The sequence below is a fragment of the Nannospalax galili genome, unplaced genomic scaffold (genome assembly GCF_000622305.1).
Source record: "Nannospalax galili isolate Female #2095 unplaced genomic scaffold, S.galili_v1.0 scaffold337, whole genome shotgun sequence".
NCBI lineage: Eukaryota > Metazoa > Chordata > Mammalia > Rodentia > Spalacidae > Nannospalax > Nannospalax galili.
This window is the reverse complement of record NW_008340932.1, coordinates 958,233-973,218: the sequence shown is the minus strand read 5'-3', so window position 1 is coordinate 973,218 and position 14,986 is coordinate 958,233. Positions and strand designations below refer to the sequence as shown.

General features: G+C 39.6%; 1 pseudogene; it reads right to left on the bottom strand.

Moving 5' to 3' along the window:
• Positions 1 to 782: 782 nt before the first annotated feature.
• On the bottom strand, positions 783 to 13,836 carry LOC103736651 (annotated as a pseudogene).
• Between the last annotated feature and the right edge of the window lie 1,150 nt (positions 13,837 to 14,986).

Here is a 14,986-nt window from a genome sequence, read left to right as displayed (position 1 = left end):
TAAAACTGTGAACAAATTGGTGATAACTCCCCTAAGGACTCAGAAACCCAGGGGATCAAGTCTGTAGAGAAAATAATTACTAGCTTTTATTTTCAGATTTATTGGTTTTCGATGAAAAATAAAAATCATATATCAGGAGACTGGATGGTAGCTGAGTGATAGAGCACATGCTTAATGTGGACTCAATCTCTAGCATGCATATGCAGAAATGTTTGTGTTAACAGTACATAGTACAAAATTATGGCTATGTATAAATTGTGAAATTACTCAATCAAGCTAATTAATATACCTGTTATTCAATATTCATCTTTTGTGATGACAATACCTAAGATTTATTGTTTTAAGTGATTTCACATATAAAATATTCTATATTTTACTACAGTCACTATGACGTACAGAAGATCTTTAGAACATATTTAAATTATCTCTTTAAGAAAATAATTTTGGAGACTAAATCAAATGCAGATGTAGAAAATAAAATGCTTTTTCCTGTAGGTAATAACCTACCCAATAGAAATTCTAATTTTCATACTTCCAAATTGGAAGATAAGTACCTGTCCTTGACTTCATATAAATCTGAAATTTCTAAAGTAGATACTGTTGTTGAGAATAAAATAGGCTGATTTGAATGTATGGCAGTGATTACTAGAGACCGGGAAAGACTGAAAGAACAGAGGGATGTTGGATGATGAATAACAAATCACAGATGGACAGAAATATTAAGTTGTCATTTTCTTTAGCAGAGTGGGGTAACTGTAGTTCAGAACACCCTACACTGCATTCTACAAATCACTAGAAGAGAAGAGTTGAGGCTCCAAACCTAAAAGAAAGAGAAGGAAATAGAAACATTAGGTATCATTACGTGGTCCTGTATTAATTCATCCTACTACTGCATAATTATTACACATTTAACAAAAAAGTTAAATGTTTAATTACAAGGAGTGCTAGTTACCCTGATTAGATGTTTGCACTGGGTGTACGTGTGTTGAGTTATGAAACCATATCACATAAATCTGTACAGTTAAAAAATAATACCAAAGGCCTTTAGAAAAAGCCATATGGAAACCTACCACTATACAGAGTCTTAAATTATATACATATACATAAAAAAAGATTAAAAGGGGTTATTCTATAACAGGGGGGCATTGCCCTTTCTAGACATCATAGGCCAGTGGAAAAAAGATCTCAATTCCAGGAATGAATTTCCTCTCTAAAAACTGTTGATGAAGGACACCAACTACACTTAAAAATACTGCAAATTGCCCGGCTCTTGATCACCCACCAGAACTAAATGGCAATATCCTGTTACTGAAAATACTACATATATGAGCTGTAGAATAAATAAGGAGAAATCAATATGGTATTTACTTCAAGCCTCATCTCTACTGGCTAACTTTCATAGTGCTGGACAGTGTTATAAAAATTACATGAAAACTTAGCATGAACCTAACCAGCTGTAACTCCTGCAAGCTAGAAAAATGACTGACCTGAGAAAGAGGCCCACCAGTGCAATAGTGGCATGAATATTGTAAGAGTAACCAGTTACTTTCTAATTGGATAAGTTCTACTTCATAGAAAGAATACCCTTGCTGACATGGATATCATGTTAAGGAACCTGAGGGTAGACAGGTCACAGACCATGGGAGAAAGTCAGTGAGTAGTGAATAGGCCAGATGGATTTCAGAGGTTCAAACTGCCTTGCGACTTGTTTTCCCCCTTTAATATGGGAGACAAAGATTTTGTTACTCATTTTTCATTCTCTGTTCTTGGAGTGCCCATGCCAAAAAGCAAAATAACCAACCATTTACTAAATTGTATATTTCTCACTACTTTGGCCAGTTTAGTGAAGCCATATAACTGTTCTAAATTTCATAATGAAATATTGAAGAATGTTATTCTTCTATTAAAATAGAGTTTTAGGTCAAAAGATGATAGGGCAGACTAACCTGCCAATAATTTGTTAGTGTTAAAGGTGAAACTGTGCTGGGTGGGCATTGTGGCTCATGCCTTTAATCCCAGGCTGAGGCAAGCAGATTTCTGTGAGTTTCAGGCCAGCCTGGTCTACACAGGGAGTACCAGGCCCACCAGGGCAACATAGTGAGACCCTTTCTAAAAAAAACAAATGAATCAATGTAAAGGACTTTTTAAAATAGTATTAAAGTAGGAGGGAAAAAATTTAAGAATTTATTTGGGAGAAGTCTTTCATTTGTTTGTTTGCTTACAGTGTTTATCCTGCCCCAAAGACAGTTTGGAATCCACTGAAACAAGTCAATGAATTTTTGAGGTAAGGTGAGAAAGATGGTTGAATAAAATTAATGCACAGTTTCTCAGTGAATGAAGGTGTATCTGTCGTATTAAACATGCAAATTCACATATTGTATTTAGACAACAGCTCACAGGAAAAAACATGTTGCATTAATTTGTTTTAATTCATACCATTTTTATAGTTCTATGTGGGGTGGTGATTTTTTTCCTTGGGGATAGTTTATAATAGTAAGAACTGTCCCTTATGTTAGTGAGTTAAGTATGTACAAACTGAAACTGCACATTGTGAACACTGGAAAGCACCATTGTGACATAAGCATCTTAGTAGTATATTAAAAATGAATGTAAATGGAAGTGAAAATTACATTATTGTGAAACTTATCTTCCAATTCTTAAGCTTTAGAGATTTATGTGAGTGGGTAACTGTTGAGTTTTGAAAACACTTCACATTTCTGTGTGACCCAAAATAATTATTTCCTTTGTAATTTATTCAGTTTGTCAAGTGCTGTTGATTTGGTGGGTTGGTAACATAGTATAATATATTTACTCACTTGGAAACTCTTCATTTCTATACATTCTTTCATTATCTACTAGATGACACATACAATAAAACTACCTGTATTAAAATTTGGGGGAATTTAAGGTACTTTTAAAGAGTATTAATGATCCTTAGCTACATCTATGATAAAAATGTTTATTCTGGTTTACTTAGAGCTGCAGTTGATGGAAATGATAAACATTTAAAGTGTTAACATCCTGTGAATTCAGTGGATTAATAGAATAAACATTTTGTAAAAACAGCAAAAAAGTGTCAAATCTAAACTGACCAATAACAGTGGCATTAGCAAATCACTTAGCTTTAAATGGTTATTTGTGTGCTGTACAAGGATAGGAACTTTCTCCAAGCATAATAACTTCTAAACAAGTGCACAGGATCTTTTTATTATTTTTGTCAGCATACAAGATGTGTTTCATTGTAACATTTCCATACATGTATCATTGTGTCTTGCTCATAATAATCTCTCACTATTCTTGCCATCCTTCCTTTCACTCCCTCCCTGGTTTCCTTCTTTCTTTTATGTTAGTAATTTCCTTGCCATTCACTTTCTCGTGTGTGTGTGTGTGTGTGTGTGTGTGTGTGTGTGTGTGTTTGTGTGTGTATGATGAGACATGGTCTTTCAGTGGCCTGGAGTTCACCAACTAGGTTAACTGACTGAAAAATATTCTCCCAGGATCCTTACTTGTGCTGGGATTACAAACATGGTCACCACACTGGATTTTCTATATGAGTTCTGCAGGTCATACTCAGATCTCCATACTTGTAAGGCAAGCACTTTACTGACTGAGCCATTTCCCCCATTCCTTTTCATTGTCTTACACAATAAATTTAAATAAAATTCTTATGATATGTACTCATAATGCAAAATAAAAATGAAAGACTTATCAAAAAGGAATTTCAAGATTGACCTTTTGGTGCAAAACTTGTATTTATTACACAGAGGAGTAGTTGTATTTTTATTTTCACAAGTAATATAAACAATTGTAAAGAATACTCATGGCTGAACTCCGTATTTCTTTTTGAAATGATCAATGTACAATTCCAGTTTTGCCAGCACCTTTTTCTGAAGATGCTGTCTTTCCTCCAGTGAATGTTCTTGGCCTCTTTGAAAATATCAGGTGATTGAATGTGTATGTAAACATATTTGGCTCTTCAATTTTGTTCCATTGATTCACAGGTCTATTTTTGTGCCCATATCATGTTGTTTTTATGACTATATCTCTGTAATATAGTGTGAAATCTGGTATAGTAATCCCCCTAGCATTGCTCTTTGTGCTCAGGTTTTCTTTGGCTATCCTGGGTCTTTTGTGCTTCTATATGAATTTTAGGATTTTTTTCCAATTCAATGAAGAATGTCATGGGGATTTTGACTGGCATTGTATTGAATCTCTAATGGCTTTTGATAGGATAGCCATTTTCACAATATTAATTCTTCCAATCCAAGAGTATGGGAGGTCCTTCCAACTTCTGGTGTCTTCCTCAATCTCTTTCTTTAAAGTTTTAAGATTTTCATTATAGAGGTCTTTAATGTCTTTGGTCAGGTTTATTTTGAGATAATTTATTTTATTTTGTTTTTTGAAGCTGTTGTGAATGGGAGGGTTTCCCTGTACTCTTTCTCCAATTGCTTGTTATTGGTATATAGAATGTCTACTGAGTTTTGTAGATTAATTATATAACCTGCCACTTTACTGAAAGTGTTAAGCATTTCTAGGAATTTTCTGGTGGAATTTTCAGCATCTCTTAGATATAACGTCATATTATCTGCAAAAAGGGATAATTTGATCTCTTCTTTTTCAGTTATTACTCCTTTAATTTCCTTCTCTTGTATTATTGCTCTTGCAAGAGCTTCAAGCACTATGTTAAAAAAGAGTGGAGATAGTGGACAGCCTTGCCTGGTTCCTGATTTTAATGGGAATGCTTCCAGCTTTTCTGCATTTAGAATGATATCGGTTGTGGGTTTGTTGTATATGGCTGTATACAACGATATATGTTGAGGTATGGTCCCTCCAGTCCAATTCCCTCTAGGACTTTGAACATAAATACATGTTGAAGACTTTGTCAAAGGCCTTCTCTGCATCTATTGAGATGACAATGTGGTTCTTGTCTTTGAGTCCATTTATATGATTTATGATGTTTATTAGTTTACATATATTGAACCATCCCTCCTTCTCTGGAATAAAGCTGGCTTGATCATGGTAGATGATCTTTTGGATGTGTGTCTGTATGTGGTTTGCAAGTACTTTGTTGAGAATTTTTGCATCTATGTTCATTCAGGACATGGGTCTATAGTATTCATTTTTGGTTGTGTCTTCACCTGGTTTTGGTATGAGAGTGATGCTGGCTTCATAGAAGGAATTTGGAATTTCTCCCTCCATTTCTATCTTTTTGAATAAATTAAGTATCATTGGATGTAGATCTTCTTTAAATGTCTGGGAGAATCTGCTGTAAACCCATCTGATCCTGAGCTTTTTTTAGTTGGGATGTTTTGTATTGCTGTTTCAATTTCCTTATGTGTTATGGGTCTGCTTAAGCTGTTGATCCCTTTCTGGTTTAGTTTTGGTGGTTCCCATGCTTTTAGATATCCATCCCTTTCTTTTAGGTTTTCAAATTTAGTAGCATATAGGTTTTTGTAGCATTCTCTTATAATGTTCTGGATCTTTTTGGTGTGTGTTGTGATATTCCCCCTTTCATCTTTGATTTTTTGTTGATTTGGAGGTTCTCTTTCTTTCTTTTAGTTAACTGGGCTAGCAGTCTGTCAATCTTGTTTATCTTTTCAAAGAACCAGCTCTTGGATTGGTTGATTCTTTGTATTGTTTTCTTTGATTCTATTTCCTTAATTTCTGCTCTGATTTCTGCTATTTCTTTTGTCTGCTGGATTTGGGTTTCATTTGTTGCTACTTTTCAAGTGTCTTGAGTTGTAATGTTGTCATTTATTTGTGTTCTTTCTGACTTTTTAATGTAGTTACTTAGGGCTATAAACTTCCCTCTAAGGATAGCTTTCAAGGTATCCCAGAGTTTTTGTTGTGTTGTGTTGTCCTTTTCATTTAGTTCCAGGAATACTGTTACTTTTCTTAATTTCTCCTTTGACTCATTCATCATTCAGGAGTGTGTTGTTTAATATCCATGTGTTCGTGCAGTTACTAGGTTTCTTCTGGTGTTGATTTTAAGCTTTATTGCATTGTGTTCTGATGGAATGCATGAAATTATTTGTCTTTTTGTATTGAGGTTTGTTTTGTGCCCAAGTATATGGTCAATTTTAGAGAAAGTTCCATGGGCTGCTGAATAGAAAGTATATTCTTTGATGCTTGGGTAGAATATTCAGTGGATGTCTGTTAGGCCCATTTGATATATGGTATTGTTTAATTCAGATTTCTCTCTGTTAATTCTCTGTCCTGTTGACCTATCTAACGGTGATATTGGAATACTGAAGTCCCCTACTATTAATGAGTTGGGATTAATCTGCATCTCAAAGTCCTGTAGTACTGATTTTATGAAGTTGGGAGCACCAGAGTTTGGTGAATATATGTTCATGATTGCAGTATCTTCTTGGTTAATTGTTCCTTTGATCAGAATGAAGTGGCCCTCTTTATCTCTTCTGATTAGTTTTAGGTTAAAGTCTATTTTGTCAGATATTAGAATTGCAACATCTGCCTTTTTCTTATTACCACTCGCTTGGTATATTTTCTTCCATCCTTTCACCTTAAGACTTTAAGGTAGTGCCTGTTCTTGAAAGTGAGATGAGTTTCTTGCAGACAACAGAAAGATGGATTTTGTTTCTTAATTGATTCAACTAGTCTAGACTAGGGAGTTCAGGCCATTGATATTTAAAGTTATTAATGAAAGATCTATGTTGAATCTTGCCATTTTTATTTATGTTCACATTTTTGGTATAATTGTGCATTTCCATATTTATAACTTCATTAAGTTTCTTTCTGTATCCCCTTGGGTATACTCATTCCTTTCTTCAGCTCTTTGTATTGCTTCAAGAACTCTCTGAAGGGCTGGTTTTGTGGACATGAATTCTTTCAGGCTATTTATGTCATGGAAGATTTTTTTCCCCTTCTACTAAAATAGACATTTTGTCTGGGTAAAGTAATCTGGGTTGGCATCTGTGGTCATTTAGAATCGTAACTACTTTGGTCCAGGCCCTCCTGGCTTTCATAGTTTGCACTGAAAAGTCAGCTGTAATTCTGATGGGTTTTCCTTCATATGTGACTTGTTTTTCTTTTGCAGCATTCTCTCTTTGTTCTGTACATTTAGTGTTTTTATTATGATATGCTGTGGAAAGTTTCTTTTCTTGTTTGGTCTATTTGGTGTTCTATATGCTTCTTGTATTTGTTTGGGCATGTCTTTCTTTAATTTGGGGAAATTTTCTTCTACAATTCTGTTGAAGATCTGGTCCATACCATTATCCTGAGATCCTTCTCCTTCCTGTATGCCTATGATTTGTAAGTTCGGCCTTTTCATGGTGTAACACAATTCCTGCACATTCCATTCCTGTTTTCTCAAATTTTTCATAATCTTTGCTTGAGTGACCTAATTCATCCACTTTATCTTCCAGGCCTGATATTCTTTTTTTCATTTCATTCATCCTATTGGTGACGTTTTCTCCCATTGCTTCCAATTGGTTTACTGAGTGTTTCACTTCCTTCTTCATTTCATCCTGAGTATTCTTCACTATTTCTAACTCTCCTGAATTCATTCAGAAGTGTATCCCTATCTTCTTTCAGTTCTTTGATTTCTTTATTTGTGTGTTCTTTAAATTCACTGAATTCTTTTATCTTGTTTATAATTGTTCTTTTGAAGTCCATGTCCTGTGATATCTCTAGGGGGCTCTCATTGTAGTCCTCCACTGGACTGTTGGTACTTGGTGGGGATATATTATCTTGGCTTTCCATGGTATTATTATTTTTTTTCTGTGACTTTGACATGTGGATTTCTTTTGTAGTTTCTTGTTCTTGTGTGAGACTCACTTTCTTTGTTGAGTTTAGGTCTGCGTCTTTTTGCAAACTTTATGTGACTTTGTGGTTTACTTCTTGGCCATGAAAAGCTGGTTGGTCTAGGCTTCAGGTTCTCTCTTTTGATTTTATATTGGAGTGGCCAAATTGCTTCCATCTTGCTGCTCAGGAGTTCTCACAGAGGCCCAGTCAGATGAGGATCAGATGCTCTCAGGCTTTCTCTTAACGTCTGAATCCCTCCAGGAAAGATGCTGGCCTCAGAAATTTGAGGGCTGGGCTGGCCTCAGAGCAGGGAACAGGAAAGATGCTGGGTTGTGCTGCCCAGGAATGCAAAGGATGGTGGGGACAAGAAGAGGCCTGAGGGCTCCTGGGGACTACAGGGAAGAATTGGGTTGGTTGGGATGCAAAGGATCTGGAAGCAGTGGAGATTCTGGGCTAAGAGGTCAGTTCACGGGCCTGGGTTGCCATGACAAGAAATGGGCCAGTTCCCCTGCTAGGAGGAGATATGGGGTGGGGGGAGCTGGGAAGGTGAATGAGGCTGGCGGAGTCAAGGCACAGTGGGCACAGCCAAACTTACCCAGGAAAGCTGCTGGATCCAGGAAGCTGTGGGGCTGGGCTGCCCAGAGATGCAAAAGGAGATGGGGACTAGAGGGAGGAATTGGGTTGGTCTGGATGTAAAGGACCAGGAAGCATTGGGGAGTTTGGGCAAAAGGTCAGTCCAGAGGTCTGAAGTGCCAAAACAGGAAATGTGCCAGTCCCCGTGCTGGGAGGAGAGATGGGGTGAGGGAACTGGGAAGGTGAATGAGGCTGGGGGTGTCAAGTCTCAGTGGGTGCAGCAGCCAAACTCACCCAGGTAAGCTTCTGGCTCCCTTATATTTATTTTTAATATACATTTTTATTGAGCTTTTGTAAGTTCATATAAAAGCACTTAATGAAATTTAGAACCCCCTCTCCTCCATCCCTCCCCCATCCCCTTACTGGATCTCATTTATTTTGCCATACATTTTATGTCCTATCCATTGAGCATTTGTATCCAAGTGTCCTTCAGTGTAAATTTGTCCACTGGAGTCTAGTTATGCCATCTAGAGACCGTATGTAGTCATACTGTCCCTCACCCAGTGCAATCAGTCTCCATTAGCTCTCAGTCTAATGCCTGGCCACCACTCACCCATCCATAGGTCAGGGACAATTACTGAAAGATTGTAAGAGCCAGGACTGGTTCATGAACACAGGGAAACAGAGGCTTTCTGGTCATGGGAAGCTTGCACACGTGAACTTGTGGCAATGGTGGCATTGAGCTCAGGATCCATGCCAACTCAATTCAACTTTATTTATTTTAACTGTGCAAATCGATGTGGTATGTTGTCTGAATACAAGTATACAATGTGTAATGATCAGAGTAGTTAATATTCTCCCTACTTACATATTTAATGATTTTGGGATGAACACATTATTATACTTTGTAATGTAGTTGTTCAGCACAAGTACATGATATGTGCTTACCAGGTCATGATAGTTATTAGTTCCATTTCCTCATCATTTATGTTTGGAGATTAAAATTCTTTTTTAGTGAGTCACTAAAATATTACATATTTTAGTGAAAATATGTAATAGTTATTCAAAGCTATGATAATCTCAGTTTGCTAAGGAAAATGAAAGTGCTAACCATTAGAGTTTTGCCACTTGTGATCTAACATCCCCATATGCTTCTGGCCATTCTCAGCCTCTAGTAGGCACTGTTAAACATTCCAGTCAGCATTTTGTAATATGTGGACTCTAATTTAGAATTCCCATATCTGGGAAGGTGATCATCTTATAGTACTTGAAAGGTAGAGGCAGGAGGATTAGAAATTCAAGGTCAATCACAAGATCCAGAGCCCAACCCTCTCTGCATGGATTCCTCGTCATGTCAGAGACCACATACCCTGATCCAACCTAGTTGAGCCTGGATCATTCCAACTACCACACCCCAAAATCAGCAACAAGTGTCTATGAGACTGAATGTCACACAGCACTTAGCACAACCAAGACTAGTTAATCTAATGAAGACCAAGCACTGATCCACATATTCAGTGTAAATGAGCCAGAGACCCATTCTAACAGCTAGCCACCCACGAAGAACCATGTCCAGATAGGTATCAGTCCAGAACCAGAACCAGAGCCAGAGGAGAAAAAGATTCAGATCTAGACTGGAGCCAGAGCCCGAGCCTGAGTCTGACACTGGTCCAGAACAGCCCTCAGCAATAGAGAAGACATGCAGGAGATTCCCAATTGCAAAGACCCAGTGTCAAGCCATGTGCACCCCTTGCTCCCTTAGGCCCCCTCAATTGATATGGAGTTAACCTGCGTGGTCTCCTACCTAAAGCCCTCTGGCAAATGGACGTCACCCATTATAACTCCTTTGGTAATCTTAAATATGTCCATGTCATTGTTGACACCTACTCCTTTCTTTTCATCATTGTTCAAACCAGTGAAAAGGCCTCGCACGCCATTAAGGTGGTCAAATCAGCAATGTTGGTAATGGGAGTGCCATGGGCCCTAAAAACTGACAATGGGCCAGCTTACACCTCTCTAAAATTCCAATCATTCCTATCAAGATGGAAAATTAGCCACTCCCTTGGCATCCCTTATAACCCACAGGGACAGGCTATTGTGGAGCAGGCCAATAGAACCCTCAAAGAAACATTACAAAAATTTGCTAACCCTGAGTCTAAAAGAGACCCGCACCTGGCCCTAATTGAAGCTCTATTCAGCATTAATTTCCTGTCCTTCAATGAAAATGGGTTGAGCTCAGCCTACAAACACTGGGCTACCATACCTAGGCCTACACCCCTGCCACTAGTGAGATGGAAGGACTATGTAACATATCAATGGCAAGGGCAAGGCTATGCTTGTGTGTTTTCTCAGACAGAAACAAAGCCAGTATGGGTTCCAGCAAGAGATATGAAACCGGCAACTGGCCAACAGGACCCCCAGGACCCAGAGACCTCGCTGCTATCTGGATAATGGGTTTGCTCTTCCTTGCTCCTGCCATGGCCCATGACCTCTGGGCTTGGTACCCTTCCCGCCTATACTCTTGCCCTTATTGCTTCATTCTCCAGCCTACCCCACCCTCTATTCAACTAATCCTACACTTGTCCTCCCCACCATGGACCCAGTTACTTCCTGGGAATCACTCAATGGCTCCTGGCCCCTAAATAACTCTAATGCTTCATTACCAACAATGCATCCTCATGCACTGGGCTGTTCAACCTGACATCCAAGATTATGTCGGCAGTGCCTCCTCGGGTTACATGGTTAAACTCAGGGCCTTTCCCCACCTTCAACAACACTGCACTGGGGACAATCAAAACAGGGGAGGCAGATCGGACCGCCACCCCACTGCCCCCATTTTGCCCTGTCATTCTACGCCCACCACTCCCCAACTGCCCACACACATGCTCCCTTGCACCCTTTTTCCTCACGCTCCCTATACCATGGCAGAGATGCCACCCTAAGCCCAACCATGCCAGACCTCCCTTTTTCCTCTTCAGCCACTCCCCCTCTAATCACCCTCTAGGATCTTGGAGACAACTGGCCCCCACTTATCCCTGTGGCATTAAGATCTCCCATACCAACCTCAAATCAATACTCAGTAACTGGGACCTCTCTGGTCTGCATGCCTGCATGGACATGAGGCCATTACTGGCACAGCAGGGCCTTCAGCTTTCCAACAGCACTTACACTAACACCATTCCCTCTACTTGTGCCAAAAACAAAATCCTTACATCCATTGATCACATGACATCCTGGCCCCCTACCCCCATTTCCATGCGACCCCTGTTTGCCTTATTGCTAGCCAATGTTACCTCTGACCCTTGGGGACAACTCAACTGCTCTAATACCAACACCACCTATGTACTGTCAGCCTGCTGGAACCATCCAGCTCACAAATTTCTCTTTATGCATGAACCCGTGACCTTTGAGTTCCAGTCACCAATGCAACCCAATTCCATGTGGTCACCCTTATAGAGTGGATGGCCTTGTCACAAGCCCTCTGCTTAAAATGGGATTTCAGGGTAACTGCCACTCTCATCCCAGCCATCATCTTTACATTAGGTTCAGCAGCCACCGCTGTGGTGGCTATCACCCAATCCTGCACTACTGTGGAGATGCTCAATGAGGCTGTGTCCAAAACCTCCTCTACCTTTCACACTCAGTCCCTTCTCAATCAGCATCTTCACCAGGCAACTAATGTGTTACAACAACAAATTGATCTCTTAAGAGCTGGCAATTACCAAAGACATGGCTCTGCTAGCTTGTGACCCTCACTTTAGGTCACTTTATCTCACCCCCTATAAAGTACAGAATATTACTGAAACGCGCCTACAACTCCAGCACTATATTCACAGCCACTGGAATCAAAAGTTTCTTGATTACTCTATATTACTAACTAATCAAATTATTGCTCTAAATTATACCTGCACCCCCACGCTGGACATCGATTCAGGGTATTAAAGAAAATCTGGTCTAATCTAACAGCACTGTTTGACCCTTCTTAGATCATCACTTACCTACTCTTGACAGGCATAATTATTCTTCTCTTTCTACGTCTTAAATGCCTTGTTCTTCATTCCCGCAGTCAGAAAAAATTCAATAATTTGGTGTATCAGCCCCTCAGAGCAATACATGAAGACAATTTCAACCCGCCCTATGCAGCCCGACAGACTTGGCTCACACAAATGTACAAGGCCTCCTACAGATAATTCTTCACCTCAACTGATCTCCCGGGATGATACCCCTTGGAGGGCTGGTAGTCAATGCCGGGTAAGCTCCTGTTGGGCTGAATCAACCTAAGCCAGGACATGGACGTGTATGCCCATGCTCCAATGACGGGTAATCATGCCCGAATAGGACAATCTAAGACAGGCACAGTCCATGATCCTCGGGTCATCCCGAGCCAGAGCTGCCTACAGGCTCTTGCTGGACAGTCGTTTTTAAAGAAAAAGGTTGGAAATGTAGCAGGAGGCCTCCAAAGATGGCGCCGACCCAGAGCCCTAGGAGTCAGTGAGAATTCACTTCACTTCTTGGTCCGAAGGAGCCCGCCGAAAGGAGCCCGTGCCTCCATACCCTGCTTACGAGTCTAGTGACTGCTGACAGACTGCATGGCATGGACCAATCAGAAAATGATACGCTGACTAAAGGGACTTGGGGGAAGAGAAAAGGGAACTATAAGGCCTGCCCCCTCCCTCATTAAACGAGCCTGCCACACCTCACCTAGTGCTTGCTTCTACCCAACTCCAGGTGTCTGTCTGTTGACTCCATGCCTCTTGCTCCCCCTAATTGGCAGATGACCCAATCCAGGTCAGGGTCTTCACAGCTGGCCTGAGGAGAACCCACAATAAATGACAATGTAAATGTAGGACACCAGGATGATCACACCACTGAACACACCCAGAATTCCAGACAAAGTGAAAAGCAAAAGTTTGGTCACCTGGGTATCTGCACATGCCAAGGATAAAACAGAAAGAAAGTCACAGAAGAAGTGATTGATGAGATTTAGACCACAATAGGGCAACTGAAAGGTAAAAGTCATATGGATTGTGGTGCTTATAAGGGCTATGATGTAAGAGCCTGCTACTAGCAGCACACAGACCTGCTGGGACATAATGAGTGTGTAAAGCAAGGGCTTATAGACAGCCATATACCTGTCATAGGCCATGGAAGCCAGGAGGAAGCATTCTGTGACCACAAACTCACTAAATAAACATAGCTGGATAGCACAACCTGAAAAAGAGATCACTTTTTTCTCCACAAAGATGTCAGACAACATCTTGGGACCAATGGCAGAGGAGGAGCAGGCGTCCACAAAGGACAAGTGGCTAAGCAAAAAGTACATGGGGGTGTGCAGTCTGGAGTCCATGTGAATGAGTGTGATCATGCCCAGGTTCCCAAGAACAGTGATAAGGTAAACACAGAGAAATGTCAAGAAGAGGAAAACTTGGAGCTGGAAAGCATTTGTTAAGCCCATGGGAAAAAAAACTCAGTCACCACAGTTTGATTTCTGTGCCTCATTCCTCTGGTATACTCTGTTGTGAGAAAGTTTTGTCTTTGCAATAAATTCATGGCTTAAGGCTTCTTAGTTAATTTAACTTCTGATAACTTGAGATCTACTGTCTTTCCTGCTAAGGCATTTCTAAAACCTCCTTATGACTACATCATACAAGTCTCTAATTACTACCTTAGTTTGTCTGTCTCAAAACACCTCTTTATGAACCAACAGTATATTATGAAACATTACATGAGAAAAGGAATTATTTGAATGTGTGAATTTAGGCTTCCTTAGTCCAGCTCAAGGACAAACAAATGTTAAGTATATAATTTTCTTGCCTATATTTTACACTCTATATACGAAGACATCATGTTGTCTCAGAGGTCATGACTTCTGATATCAAGGATGTAGGATGGTATGCTGAAAAGGGAAGCCATGATTTTGAAATAGGAATCAAACACTTTTCCTAACCTTTCTAAATTTGTCATACCACAGTCATAAATGCTAATTAATCCAGTAATTTTGTATGTTTTGTGGCCACCAAGAAATGATAGAATTCTTTTGTTGTTGCTGTTTTGGCTTTTGAGACAGGATCTCCCTGTACAACAACTGTCCTTGAACTCACAGAGATCCACCTCTTCCTCCCGAGTGCTGGAATTAATGATTTCACCAACACTCCCCAGCTCAAGGATCCAATTCTTAAATACTGATGGTTGACAGAAGCTTTGGAGACAGAAAGATAATTTAAAGCAGAAATAAGCATTGTCCATTTATTCCAGAGAAATTAAAGCTTTTGACCACATGATAAACTGCACATGATATTTCACAAAAGCTTCATTTATAGTAAAGAAGAACTTGAAATGACCACAATGCTTAAAATAGGTGAAAATTTCAGGTATCATATAAGCAATACCATGAATGCATGTCAAGGCAGTCCCAAAAGGTCATATCATATATGAATTTATTGATATGGCATTTTCAAGATGGCAAAATTGTCATGATGAGGAACAGATAAATGGATGCCAGTGTTAGGAGATTAGGTTTTAACTACAAATGGAGTAAAGGCAATGGAGATCTTTGTGGGGATGGAGCAGTTCTGATTGCGGAATGGTTAAACAAACCTACCTTTGTGAAAGACTAGTAAGTAATGACACAGATGCATTGATCACTCCT